The sequence below is a fragment of the Schistocerca serialis genome, chromosome 4 (assembly GCF_023864345.2).
Source record: "Schistocerca serialis cubense isolate TAMUIC-IGC-003099 chromosome 4, iqSchSeri2.2, whole genome shotgun sequence".
In the NCBI taxonomy this organism is placed as follows: Eukaryota; Metazoa; Arthropoda; class Insecta; order Orthoptera; family Acrididae; genus Schistocerca; species Schistocerca serialis.
Window position 1 is genome coordinate 519,151,115 of NC_064641.1, and position 15,255 is coordinate 519,166,369.

Consider the following 15,255-nt stretch of genomic DNA (forward strand, 5'->3'; position numbering starts at 1 on the left):
TCGTACGGCGAGCGGCGGGAGATCCCCTGTACCACTTAATCATTTCCTTTCCTATTTCATTCGCAAATAGAGCGAGGGAAAAGGACTATCTATATGCCTCCTTATGAGCGCTAATTTCTTGTACCATGAAGACGGTCCTGAAGCAAAATGTATGCTGGTGGCAGTATAAACCTTCTGCAGACAGCTTCAGATGTCTGTTCTCTGAATTTTATCAGTAGTGTTCCTCTAAAAGAACACAGTCTTACCTTCAAGGATTCCCATTTGAGCTACCTGGCAAATTTAATCCGACTACAAGAAAGAAATTACTCCCGTGCAAAGTGATTCTCATGATCAGTTTAATTAACTAGTCAATCAGTCTCATATCAATGAAGTGCTACTGAATGGGTGGAAGCGAGGGATAGAGAACCACAGATATGATTCGCGAGTTGGAGCAGTAACCAGGTTTTTTTGTTACAGTATGATCTTTTAACGAAATTTCGATCACCCACCTATGCAGGGAGATACGACCACCGTAATAAAATCAGTATGTCGGTATATTACTGAATTCACAAAGTAATACATAGCAGAACTTGATATTTACAACTCGTGTGCACTGCTACCGTAAGAGACTTTGTAAGTAACAAAGGATTTGGTGACTTTAAAAGAGCTCGAAAGTGAGGAGGCAACCTGTGACAGAGGTAGAGCATGCTCTTAGCATTCTGTCATAAGGCAAAAACGAGTTTAATGTTCCAGTCCTGTGATGCAGGATGTAGCAGATATTAAAATGATAAGAAAAGATATGTGTTACCTGATGAGAGAATACTTAGAGAAAATATACCCTTTGCAGTACCGTTGCACAGAATTTTCACAACAAGTGACGATATCCCATCGATGTGAAACTATATATATGCTCCTATTACTAGCCTTCGAAAATAGCTCGTATAAAAGTGAGGAACCGACATTCAGCCTGAGAAAGTCGAGGTGTATGGACAGCAATATCCCCGTCTCGGATTGGATAATGTTTGGAATTGCATTTAGAACTATATGTCCCAGTCGCACCTGCTTGTCTCACAATGTTCCGCGGCCAGCGGCACGAATGGGCTAGAGGCTTCGGTCGATCTGCAGCCTGCGATGGCCAGTTAATTACAAGTTCTTGCACGCAGCCACGGGGACAAGTCTCTGTAGTGCTGCCGTTTCAGTGACTGAATAGCAAGGGAGCTAGTACGCTGGGTGAGCGGCGACAGAAGCCGACATTGCGTGAGAAGATTCAATATGGCAAGTATCTGTGCTGGAAGATTATTGTTATTAAATTGACCAACTGACGGCTTGGCAGTCAAGGTGGCAGTCTTACCGAAGATTGGCTTTTGGAGATGAAATAGTTAAGACAGCAGAGGAAAACCCAGGTAAAAGCAATGCCCAGCAGAAAAAATAGCATAACAGCATAACATATTTAATTTAGTTGATGAAGCGAGAAAACTAAGGAATGCAGCAAATTGAAAGAAGAAAAATGGATTAAAGAAATTTCAAAAAAATGTGAAAGACAGTAAACAGAAAATGGCTAAATAAAAACAGGTAGAGGAGAAATACAATGCTGAAGCATACTTGAGTGTACGAAAGGCAGATTTAGCCTTTAGGAAAATTAAAGAAACCACTGATGGGAAAGACAACCACCTGTATAAACAAGAAGAATTATTTGGCAAGTAAATACTCAGTAAATAGCAGAAGACTGAGAGGAATATATTGAACCGCAATATAAAGAAAAGTGACTTTTTAACAGCATTATGGAAAAGGAACAAAAAAGTGGATCGACATGAGTTAGTTGGTGCAATACCTCGAGATAAATTTGATATGGATTGTTAAGCAGCCGCAATTGTATCAAAAAACATGGCAATGTTTTGAGAGACCTCTGTCAGCCAAAAAATTTGTTGATACTTAAATTATTTAATGAAGCAACATAATTCAAGGTATTTCCTCATCGTCAAGCTAAAATGGTAATAAAGAAAATATTTAACGAAAGTACACATGGAAGCTGAAATTGTTCTGTACAGTCTTGGCGTGTGTTGTGGTCATCAAATGGAGGAAGAGGAGGATAACCTAATATGAGCTACTGTTCATTTTTATGTTGGTCTGCTATTCGTAAAAAACTCATTTTAAATGATCCATCGCTTTGTTGATAAAAATGGCTCTCTTCTTGTAGTGTGTTCAAGTACCTCCATTGCTGTGGGTCTTTCAATATTGTAGACAACTTTTATAAACTTGAAATGGGTGTTTAAGGCGCGACATCACAATCAAGTTTACTGTGGAGCAAAGACAAGATGGCAATCAAAAGAAAGCTTGTTTCGATATAACTATCGATGTGTCGATGCTGGTATTGAGAATTACTTGAAGTGTCTTCTGTATATCTTGCTGTTGAATCTTTCTTGTTGGCCGATGAAGTGGATTACAGTAAGACGGACTGTAACATTTTCATGTTGAAATAATAGGGTCAAAAATTATTTTTAACAACATCAAAGACATGGCTGTGACACAGATTCATAAATATACTTAATTTTAGGTGTTGTCTGTTTTAAAAATATTTTTGGTAAAGAAATGTGAGTACTATAGCTCTGTAATCTCTTGTAGGGCCTAGTGATTCCAATTTTGGCCATGGACGAATATTTCCATTTTCTGCAAGGTTCTTACTAAATCACTTATTTTTATTTCGTTGGCATAGGCAGCACGTTATTGAAGCTGTCTCTTATATGAGAATGCAACAAGATATGCAGACGACGGGGTCTAGCTTTATGGTATACGTTAACATTGTCTATTCCGAGATTACGTTGGTTCTCAAACAACCGCAACTAGTTATCAAATTTTATCTCATATATTGCTTGCTGTCCATACAATTAAAAATATTATTTTTGTTAAAAATGTTCTTTAAAATTTTTTTAATGGAATATGGTCGAATTAACTCATTTGATGCTGACAGAATTAGGTAAGGAAACTAGATGCAAATTAACTAACAATGGCAGAAGAAAAGACATTATAAAAAGTAGGCTGGCAATAACCAAAAAGCATTCCTCAAAGATAGAAACATGTTGACATCGAATAAAAATAAATTTGTTTGTTATAAAGTCTTACTGGAAAGTACACGGTCCGGTCACATTAACATAACTACCGCCTATGTTGGATGTCTACGTGCAATAACCACTCGCAGACGGCAGCTGGCAACTCTAGCAGTGGAGGGAAAGTATGTAAAGCATGTTGGGGAATGTGTACAACAATGCGGTCACTGTAGTAATGCGAAACCAGAATGATTCACCTGACATCCAAAGAGGCATGACCAGTGGATATTGGGTCGAGGGTAGAAGCATTTCCGAAATGACTACGTTTGTAAACTGTTCGCTTGCCAACATGGTTACATATATCATCCACGGCAACATAGAGCTATCCAAAAGCAGTTACAAGGCACTGACAAGGTTTTAAGATGGCTGTGGGCATGTATACGAGCAAATAGACGTCAAATTGGTGAGCAAGTAACTGCCCAGATAAACCAAGGGTCTACCAGCAGCGTCTTCTCAACGGTTGTTCGGCGAACGTTGCTGCTACGGGGATCCGATCCCCAACTCATACAGTTGTCAGGAAAGAGCCTGGTGGAGTGCGATGGTGAGCACAAAGAAACCATGATTCACAGTAACGCATTTATAAGGCAATAATACAGAATTTTCTTCCAAAGAACTGCGCCACAACCAGGCCAGGGGAGTAGCGGCTTGTTAATGGCGGAAGCCTGGCTTACGCTCATCTTGCAGTATCGCCAGCACAGCGAAGTGTCGAGTGGTGGCTGCTACGTCATGGGCGCCATTGAATATGGCGCTACGGAAGAATGGTAACAATTTTATTTTTAGATCAGATAACTGATGAAGAAATGGTGAATCCAACCTGACAAAAAATAAATCTACGGCGCTACCGAACCAAACAGAAATGATTTGTTAATAGGATACATTCTCAGATCTCAAGGAACAGTCAGTTTGGTAACGGAGGGTATGATTGATAGGAATTCATACAGTAATTTCGAAAAGCGTCAAGCCATTTCCGGCCTGAACTTCTCTTTCTTTTAATAAGCAGATTAAATTAATCGTTGAACAAAGTCATGTTTAAACTAATAGTCACTTTTAATTCGAGTTACCATTGATTGTAAGAACCCAGCAGTAATTTAAGCTTCTTCTGTATGTTCTACCTGGGTTCCTGTGAATATAGTAGCAGATTGTTCGCCTGTGTCACTAGAGGTATTGGGAAGCCAGTAGCTAGAGCAGGGGCCTCGGGCTGAGAGGTTCCGCTATGTCAGTCTCTAGGGAGCGACAGTAATTCGAGAAGATTTCGCCACCTGTCGGTATGTGGCAATGAACAAGCCGGACACGTCAGCTACGCAGTTGGCCAGTATTGGTTCAGCTCAGGAGTTGTCTCCCAACTGCAACTAACTCTTTTCGCGTGCTCTAGGAAAGAGGACACAGTACGAGTGTCCAGCAGTACGCTAAAAATGGTGACCTGTGGAGACTAATACCAGTAAATACTCGCAGAAAAGGTGTTTTTAAAACTAGCCCCTTTTGTCAAAACATTATAGCCCCTCGTCAAAACATTTTCTGGAGAGGTCATTGTACCTTCCCCAGTGAATTCTCGGAAGTCAGGTGAAAGAAGGACCCATTAGAACAGATCGCTGTCTGTCTGCCATTCCCACAAGCTTCTTAACAAAGTAGTCTCTGTGCTTTTTCGCCGCTCGGTGGAAGTGTCGCTACAAACAGACGCCAATACCCGGTGGGTTGGGAGCCTTTTTTCGCCACCCAAGGACAAGAAAGAAATGCGTTGTGTGTTCTTAAAAACAGGGAATGGGATACCAGGAACCTTCTGTGAAACTTCGTACGCGAACGAACTGTGGATTGGTGGGATAAAGGAGCAAGCTGATGATGCAGCCTCACAATTCCAGAATACACGGAACACCTTAACGGACAATTACAGGGCGTCTTTTACACAATTTTTGTGTGAGAAAATTAGTAACATAACACTCATGCCATTGGCTTGAGCAGGACGAGCTTTTTCATAACTGATGGCAAATTTTTTAGAGGTGAACTCCATTGAGAGCCGACACAGAGTGGTTAACATACTCGAACATGCAAATTTTGTGATTTGAACACTTTTCACTTTTCCTGGAGACACATGTTGGATGTGAGGTGCGAGCGCAGGCACCCTTGACTTGGCGGCAGATGATAATTGCACTTAGAATTCTCGCTGCTTGTGAGGGAGCCTTAATTGGCAGACGAGTTCCAATGGCATCCACTTACACCACCCACAGTCTGTTTGTCAACACACATCAACTAAGCCGGCCGCGGTGGTCTAGCGGTTCAGGCGCTCAGTCCGGAACCGCACGACTGCTACGGTCGCAGGTTCGAATCCTGCCTAGGGCATGGATGTGTGTGATGTCCTTTGGTTAGTTAGGTTTAAGTAGTTCTAAGTTCTAGGGGACTGATGACCACAGATGTTAAGTCCCATAGTGCTCAGAGCCATTTTTGAACACATCAACTATGGTGTGAATATCTTGTAGTATCGGCTGGCTAGTATGGGACGGAGGAATGAGCGATTTTCCAGTACTTCACTAAATTCTCGCTGGCGCAGCCATGACCAGGCGGGACAGGCATAGTTGCATGTTTAATTTCATTTCTGTTTCCGGTACGATCGCACAGTCACTGCTGTCGACTAGCGGCTATGAGTGCCAAATTGATATGATAGGAAACTGATTACTATCGATCTCATTCTTTGTCAGGAACTTTGCTAAAGATATCGTAGTTTAGAATAACTTCTTTTCATGTTTCACTTGGGTATTCTTTGATGTGTATTTACCAAATTCTGTGCAATGTCCTTTATTAATACGTGCACACGAATATTTTATTTATAAGAAAATTTGGTTTACAGGGGCCAAGTCTTCGTTTGTACAGTTAGTGCATTCAATTCATATAATTTGTTAATACTGAATTATGGAAATGTCAGTACCCAAGACTCACTACAAGTGTTAACTAAAATCTGTTGCTAACATTTTTCCGAGGACATGCAGTTCTACTATATGGTTAAATCATCCTCTTAGGTAAAACATTCCGGTGGTAAAATAGTCCCCTATTCGGTTCTCCGAGCGAGGGGACTTCTCAGGAGGATGTCGCCATCAGAGAAAACAAAACTGGCATTCGGCTGATCGGAGAGTGGAATGTTCCGTCCCTTAATCACGCGGGTAGGTTAGAAACTTTAAAAAGGAAACTGTATAGGTTGAAGTTAGATATAGTGGGAATGAGTGAAGTTCGTTGGTGGAAATATCTAGACTCCTGGTCAGATGAACACAGGGTTATAAATAAGAAATCAAATAGAGGTAATGCAGGAACACATTATCGTAGCCAAGATAGATACAAAGCCAACATCCATCAGAGTAGTACAAGTTTATATGCCAACTAGTTTGGCAGATACGGAAGATGTTGCAGAAATGTCTGATGAGATAAAATAAATTATTCAAATATTTAAGGGAGACAAAAATGTAATTGTGACGGTATTCTGGACTTCAGTAATAGGAAAATGAAGAGAAAGAAAAATTGTAGGTGAATATGGACTGGGGGAAAGCAATGAAGGAGGAAGTCACTTGATGAATTTTGCACGGTACATAATGTAATTATCTTGCTTTAGGAATCATGAAGAAAGGTTGTGTTTGTGGAAGAGACATTGACACATATGAAAGTTTCAAACTGATTATTCAATGCTAAGACATGTTAAATTTTAAGACATTTACAGGGGTGGAAATTATTTGTTACAAACTGTTGATTAAAACTAACGAAATTGCAAAAAGGGAGGATATTAAGAGATGGGGCCTGAATAAGTTCAAAGAACCAGAGGGTTTTGAGAGTTTCAGGGGTGGCATTAGTCAACAACTGAGTAGAACAGGAAAAAGGAATACAGTGGAAGACGAATGTGTAGCTTTGAGAAATGAAATAGTGAAGGGTCAGAGGATCAAATATGTAAAAAGACAAGGCCTAGTAGAAATCCTTGGATAACACAGAAGATATTGAATTTAACTGATGAAAAGAGAAAATATAGAAATGTAGAAATATAGAAATATAGAAATGTAGAAAATATAGAAATGAAGTAGACGAAAGGAAATAGGAATGTCTAAAAAATGACATTGAGAGGAAGTGCAAAATAGCTAAGCAGGAATAGCCTGAGTAGAAATGTAAGGATTTAGATGCATATTTGACAAGAGGAAAGACAGCTACCTCCTACAGGAAAATTAAAGACGCCTTAGGAGAGAAGAGAAACAGCTGTGGGAAAATTGAGAGATCAAATGGAAAACCAGTCCTAAGCAAAGAAAGAATCGAGTATCCGACCTCTTCTGGGACCGATCTGCTTCTCAGCAGCCCAACTGATATAGATCAGAGGTCGCCAAACTATTTTCACAGTGGGCCGGATAATTGACAAAATGACGAACGACAGCCCCGTCATCATTCTGTACACTTGTTAGTCAGAACGAAAGTTCTGGGGAAAGAGATGATAAACAGCAATGGTCAATGAAAAACAAAGTTCAGCATTTCTTGTTACTCATAGTTGAGCGGGATTCAGTGCACAATAGACAAGGCCGACCGATATATTTACTTAATAAAAAAATTATCAAGCAGGTGACTTTGGAAAAAAAAAGTTACACCTGACATTCATAGTGCGCACATATCCGAAATTTGTGAAACTGACGTTTGGATTTCAAGAGATAATCAATGTTCTTTTGTGTATTTGCTGCATCCAGTCAAGAGAACTGCTTTCAAATGTTCATCCGTCAGCCTCGTTCGATGTCCTGAGGTAACACAGCACACTTGTGAAAATGTTTGCTCACAGGCACTAGTTGTTCTAAACATTGATGCCATACCAGCGACAGATTCCTTTAGTTTCGGAAACTCGACATCGGCAGTAAACAACAACTTTTCCTTCTCTGTGCTATTCTTTAATAAGTCATTTGCTTGCAGATAAATTAACTGCAACTGTTGTTCAACTGGCACGTCACCAACATTCTGGAACAGAAGAATGTCACTCTCATTCCTGTCACGTTCTGAAATCTCTCCAAAAAATGTTTCGTCAGGTCGTGACTAATTATTTTCGGCACCGGTAAATAAACGTTTACATCTTCGGTGAGAAAAGCACAAACTCGTTGAAGCTGTGAAAATGAGAAAAGTTTTCTCCTTAGAATTGTGATACAAACAATGACAGCTTTCTCCGAAATCCGTTGATTCTGCAGAGACCACAGACGAGTGTATTCTTACCCTGAAGTTTCACGTTCAGCTCATTCATGTGGGTTGTGATGTCGACTAAAGTGGCTTGTGATGTCGATTTAAAAGAAAACTTTGACAACTAGATAGTATCTGACAGCTACTGATCAGATCTACCTTTTTCATCAATTTCGTCTTTTCGGAGCTCGTTAAAACGGCACAGGAGTTTACTGCAATGCTATGTGACAAGGCAAGTCACAGAATCCAGAATTAGTTTCTTCACCGGCCAGAGTGACCGAGCGGTTCTAGGCGCTACAGTCTGGAACCGCGCCACCGCTACGGTCGCAGGTTCGAATCCAGCCTCGGGCATGGATGTGTGTGATGTCCTTAGGTTGGTTAGGTTTAAGTAGTTCTAAGTTCTAGGGCACTGATGATCTCAGACGTTAAGTCGCATAATGCTCAGAGCCATTTGAACCATTTTTAGTTTCTTCTAGCAAAGCGCGGATCTGACGGTGATTGAGAGCATCTCCCCAAGCGAAGCTCAGAGCAGATGAAGAATGGTTTCAGTACACAAAAGATATCTACGCCGTTTTTCCCAAAGAGTGTTTGGTGATATATGATGCAGTGTGTGTTCAGATTACCCGGAATTTGCAGATCTTCCAAATGAGTCCTGATCATTGAACATAGTAAATTTAATGCACTTAGCAGCCAGGAGGTCTCCGCACGTGTGAGGATGTCCCAGTGTTCTAAACATAATACCTAAATTTAAATTGTATCGCACCGTCTCGTGTTCCCTACGTTTTATCAAGCAATTTCGAGTACTATCGGCTGACGGGATGAATTGACACCAAGGGCCGGATCCAGCCTGCGAGGCGTAGTTTGGTGACACCTGATGTAGGTCATTCCACCGTTTCAAAAAAAAAAAGGGTCAGCTGTATTGGCATTTCGCAGTTATGCAGTTACTTCGCTATATTGTTCAAATATAAACAGTCATGGAAAACTGCATCAAATTAGTCTTCAAAACGATTGCTGCAGCAATAAAGGAGGAGATGGTTGACGGCAGCAAACAGGATGATAACTTTACAAACATTTTCTAAAATATCACAATCAACTCCGAGTCATAAAAGAAAGTTTTATTCTACAATTAAAACTGACCTTTTGAAAGCAGTTTTCTTAGCATAACCTCGTCACAATAGCAGCGAAGCCAGAAGATTACAAACTGATACGTAGATTCGGAGAAAATCACAGGCTACAGTTGCTGGTAATATTCTCTGCCCCTAAAATCTCGACTGCGCGGCATCGCCGCGTTTGTGTATCCATTATTTCGGCAACGAAGCGTGCTCCTTCCATCTGACTGCTCCTCGTTGCTCCAAAATTAGGGGCACCTCGCTTAACATAACAACATTAACTGCGAAAGCACCTCGTACCCATTGTGTAAATTGTGTTGCGTTGAGGTCAAGCGCTGCGTCTGAAGCAATGCGCTTTGTTATATCGCTGAAGTTTACGTTTAACGAACCGCAGCCACACGGAAGCTATTTTGTGAAACAAATTTATATGTACCTGTACAAGCAGCACCACACAATATACCGTACGTTGTTATCCGAAATAGTCATGGGGCGCTCGTCAGAGACCATGATGTGTCGTGTCCTGACATAGGTGGGAGAGGGAGAAAAGGGGTTACTGGTCAGTCTGCGCTCCCGAGCGCTACAGAGCTGAAGCATGAGGACAATTCACAGTGAAGGCATTTGATTGTTTTCTCCTATCTGAGCCAACACTGGTACAGGCATTTACTAGAAATGCAGGTAGTTGGTGAGACTCGGTAGGGAACTCGTTGTGGAGACTCTTGGACAAACAGGGTTTTGAAATAGTTGTTTATTCCAGACAGGACTAATTAATACACTGGAGGATAGTTCTAGGGTTAGAAAAAGCTTGAATAACACTGTTACAACAGAAGCCAGTGCAGAAGTCCCAGGAGTGGATGCTGACCACAGTAGCAAACACTAGCAGCATCTTAAGGCAAGAACTTAGTTGCAAAACAGAACATACTGAATGTGACACTGTTCACTGAGGCACTCAAAGTGAGAGAGCACACTTACGCGGAGCTGGACTGAGGCTGGAGACGATGGACGTGGATTTGGCGCCCAGATCGTCTGACTGAGAACTCTACCAAAATGCGGAATCTAGGGGTTTTAAAGAGTAGCGTGGGGGCACTGTTTTTCTAACTTAAAGCCACCAAGCCAATACCTTAGGTCTCTTGCAGGTGCCTGCCAATCACGGTTTAGTTAGGTCCCCTCTGCTGTTCCTAAGGCGGGGATGTTAATGCAGTTGCACTAACTAGTTCGTATTTGGTGTCAACATTGTTCAGCTGAAAGCTAAACTTAGCTGCCCTACCAAATAAGGCTTGCAACATTATTGTTATACTTCATTTAGCCCCGCCCCTCGGGCTCCCCAGAGTAGGGACTGCTAGGTCAACAGTTTTTGGCGTTTTCGCTCTCTTTCTAAGCCTTGTGAGCCCGCTGACGTTGCTGTTCTCAGGGCTGGTATCAAGCTAGCTTTACACGCTAGTACGTGCCTGTTGGTTACAAAGTTCTACGGTGGCAACCTACTTTAGCGTCTAGACGACATATGAGGTTACATGTTAATTCCTTGATGAGTAACTAACGCCCTGTGACCGCTTCTGGGGGCGTCTGAATTTTCGCAAGGCGCTCCCCTTACGGTTTACTTCATGTAACAATATCTCTCCTAGTTTCGTCTTCCCTCAGCATCGTCTCTGCTTCCGCGCCTTGGAATGCCTGTCCTCCTTTCTCACAGCTTCAAGATAACACTACAGTAGCAAGGAATAATCAATATATTACAGATGATCATGCCTTTTTCGATATCTGAGATTCAAATTCTCTTAATGAACGTAGGGGAGAGGGAAACTTGCAGACTACCATAGAGCAGGAATATCTATGAAGTGAGTATATGGTAATTCTGTGTTTTGAGCCGTAAAATTTCTTCGCGAGATTCACTCCATAGTTTGGCTGAGATAACAGAAGATGAAGCTTGACATAAGAAGTCGGGTGAGACGGAGGCAGCAGATGGTACACTGAGTACCAAAGCCGTGAAAAACTGCGTCAGTTTAGCAGGAGGATAATCTCATTGGCCGTCGACGCAGGAACCAGCGCATGAAATTCGTTCGATTCATTTATTAATATTCGATAGGATATAATTTTGATTTTAATGTCTTTCATGTTGTATATACGTACTCCTAATAGCAGGCATTAACTCACTTATTTCAGCTCGCAAATTTTATACCTGTTTTCATTAATAGCACCATAATTATATTCAGAAGAAACACTTCGGGCACCTTCGACTCCCACCAAAAGTGCGTTACAAAATTCAGTGATTCGGACTGTCCGGTCATTGTGGGACGAGGGCTTAAAGGGAACGTTTCACGTAACTGGCCGCACAATTAAGATTTCGGATGCGCTCCACATAATATTGTATTTAAATAATGCGACTCTGCGTGCAAAGCAGAGAAGAACAGAGTAACAGTCTGTACAGGGTGCCAGTCTTAAATGAAGTCGCTGAAATATCTCAGAAATCACATATCGGATCAAAAAAGTTATAGTTCCTATTCTTTTGTTTCGGTGGGAGACATCTGATGGTACACACTCGACCCGCCACCCCAATCATCCCACTCCGGGCGTGGGAAAAGGGGCAGGGGGAGGGGGGGAGGCACTATGAAATCTTCAATGGGAACCCCCATTTCATTGCAGATCACTAATATACAGAAAAATCTACATACGTTTTGTGTGAAGCATTCTTCGTTTCCCCACAGATGGCGATGTAATCGGAGGAACAGAAGCGGGTACACCATCGTAATTTACAACATGCTGCTCAATGGTCCTAGAATAACTAATGGCACATGGGACCCCACCTACACGCTATGAGAGTAAGACAGGCCAGTGTTTCATAACTTATAACTGGAAACCTCAGTTGCCACGTCGCATATGAAACAGTGGACCACTCGACGTGCAATTGTGGTCATGGCTTCAGGCGAACGCCACTCTAATTTTCCAATTAGACTAAATAATCGCCAGCTTCAGTACACTTACTGATCCTCTTTTCAAATGACCGGTCACAGGACGGACGCATTTCTGCGACAATGTCAGCAAAGGTGTTTCTGATGCTGTCGCCCATGTCTTCACGGCCTGTTGGCACTTGCTTCTACACCTTCTTTTTTAAGGTAACCCACAGAAAGAAATTCGGCGGCGTCAAATACGGCAATGAACCTAGCGAGCCAGTTAATAGGGCCACCTCTGCCGACCCACCGACAAGTGTAAACATGGTCTAATACACCCGTGCTTCAATTGCGGAATGTGCTGGGAAACCGCCACGCTGAAACCACGTACGTTATCGAACGTCCAGGGCAACATCCTGCAGTATTACCAGTAGTTACTGTACCGAAAACGTGTCGCTCGTAAAATACGGACCAATGAGATTGTTCCCCAAGATGCCACAACATACGTTGACTAACCAAGGACGTTAATGGTCAATTTGCCATAACCAGTGGGGATTGTCTACATCTAGTACAGCATGTTATGTCTGTTAACGCTACCATGGTTTGTGAATGTAGACTCATCGGAAAATGATACCAACATTGGGGTTGGTTGCATTTATTGACGTGGCCACTCACAAAACGCTATCCGGTTACGGAAATCGGCTCCATTGCGTTCTTCATACCGTATACTTATGACGATGCAGTATTGTGGCAATACAACCTACGGTCATACCGGAATCACGGTGTAATTGCCGGGCGCTTATCCAATGGTTATGAAGCACAGCCATTAGTGCAGCTATTTATTTAGCTTCGTTTCCTTTTGCGGGTTTGTACGCTGCCATCAGATGTAAAGGCATTAACAACCACCGTAAAAGAATGAATTCTCAGTGCTTGGCATTGGAGGCTTTCAAATAAAAATGTGATGTGACATCGCCCTCAACTAGGTACCATCAGACTCAGAGTTGAAATATTAAAAGTTTTGGCTGGTTTCGTTGTCTAGGGGCTGGGATACGTAGTTGCCGCATTACAAGCCAAATGCTGCTGAGTCTACAGTATACATTGTGAATATACACATGAATCGAATGGTCGAAGGTTGCTATCACTCGCTGTTGTCTCCCATACTGTCCCTCGCGCCCACTGTTCAGAACTCCCCCTCCATTCACTTTGGTAGTCGCCTCCCTTAATAACGAGCGCTGTGATTGGCGATAGCGCTCCCGTCATATCTCCAAGCCAATGCACACTCACAAACATTTTGAAACACATTAGAAATACAGAATTTAAATTTAAATAACTTGAAATTAAATAAATATTCCTACGGCTAAACCATAAACAGCCAGTCCTGATAAAACTCTACCATCTGCTGAGCAAGATGTACGAGACAGGCGAAATACCCTCAGACTTCAAGAAGAATATAATAATTCCAATCCCAAAGAAAGCAGGTGTTGACAGATGTGAAAATTACCGAACTATCAGTTTAATAAGTCACAGATGCAAAATACTAACGCGAATTATTTACAGACGAATGGAAAAACTGGTAGAAGCCGACCTCGGGGAAGATCAGTTTGGATTCCGCAGAAATGTTGGAACACGTGAGGCAATACTGACCTTACGACTTATCTTAGAAGAAAGATTAAGAAAGGCAAACCTACGTTTCTAGCATTTGTAGACTTAGAGAAAGCTTTTGACAATGTTGACTGGAATACTCTCTTCCAAATTCTAAAGGTGGCAGGGGTAAAATATAGGGAGCGAAAGGCTATTTACAGTTTGTACAGAAACCAGATGGCAGTTATAAGAGTCGAGGGGCATGAAAAGGAAGCAGTGATTGGGAAGGGAGTGAGACAGGGTTGTAGCCTCTCCCCGATGTTATTCAATCTGTATATTGAGCAAGCAGTAAAGGAAACAAAAGAAAAATTAAAATCCATGGAGAAGAAATAAAAACTTTGAGGTTCGCTGATGACAGTGTAATTCTGTCAGAGACAGCAAAGGATTTGGAAGAGCAGTTGAACGGAATGGACAATGTCTTGAAAGGAGGATATAAGATGAACATGAACAAAAGCAAAACGAGGATAATGGAATGTAGTCGAATTAAGTCGGGTGATGCTGAGGGAATTAAATTAGGAAATGAGACACTTAAGGTAGTAAAGGAGTTTTGCTATTTGAGGAGCAAAATAACTGATGATGGTCGAAGTAGAGAGGATATAATATGTAGACTGGCAATGGCAAGGAAATCGTTTCTGAAGAAGAGAAATTTGTTAACATCGAGTATTGATTTAAGTGTCAGGAAGTCGTTTCTGAAAGTATTTGTATGGAGTGTAGCCATGTATGGAAGTGAAACATGGACAACAAATAGTTTGGACAAGAAGAGAATAGAAGCTTTCGAAATGTGGTGCTACAGAAGAATGTTGAAGATTAGGTGGGTAGATCACGTAACTAATGAGGAGGTATTGAATAGGATTGGGGAGAAGAGAAGTTTGTGGCACAACTTGACTAGAAGAAGGGATCGGTTGGTAGGACATGTCCTGAGGCATCAAGGGATCACAAATTTAGCATTGGAGGGCAGCATGGAGGGTAAAACTCATAGAGGGAGACCAAGAGATGAATACACTAAGCAGATTCAGAAGGATATAGGTTGCAGTAGGTACTGGGAGATGAAGGAGCTTGCACAGCATAGATTAGCATGGAGAGCTGCATCAAACCAGTCTCAGGACTGAAGACCACAATAACAACAACAGACCACAAACACACTCTGACATTCATTATTAAATACATAAATAAATTAAACAAACATTTGTCAAATGAATAGAACAGCAGCAAGCCAGTAGCCTAATGTCTCTGTGCTTTATAAAACCCAGTAAATAACTGACCATTTTTTTCATGAATAGTATATATCGGATATAAACAAAGACATAGATTAATAAATATATTCACAAACATGCTGGTACCTTTTTTTCGTGTAACTGTGGAGTTCGTATG

At 41.6% G+C, this 15,255-nt stretch overlaps 1 pseudogene; it reads right to left on the reverse strand.

Annotated features, from left to right (window-relative positions):
• Window positions 1–652: 652 nt before the first annotated feature.
• LOC126476534 (U2 spliceosomal RNA) lies at window positions 653–815 on the reverse strand (annotated as a pseudogene).
• Window positions 816–15,255: the final 14,440 nt, after the last annotated feature.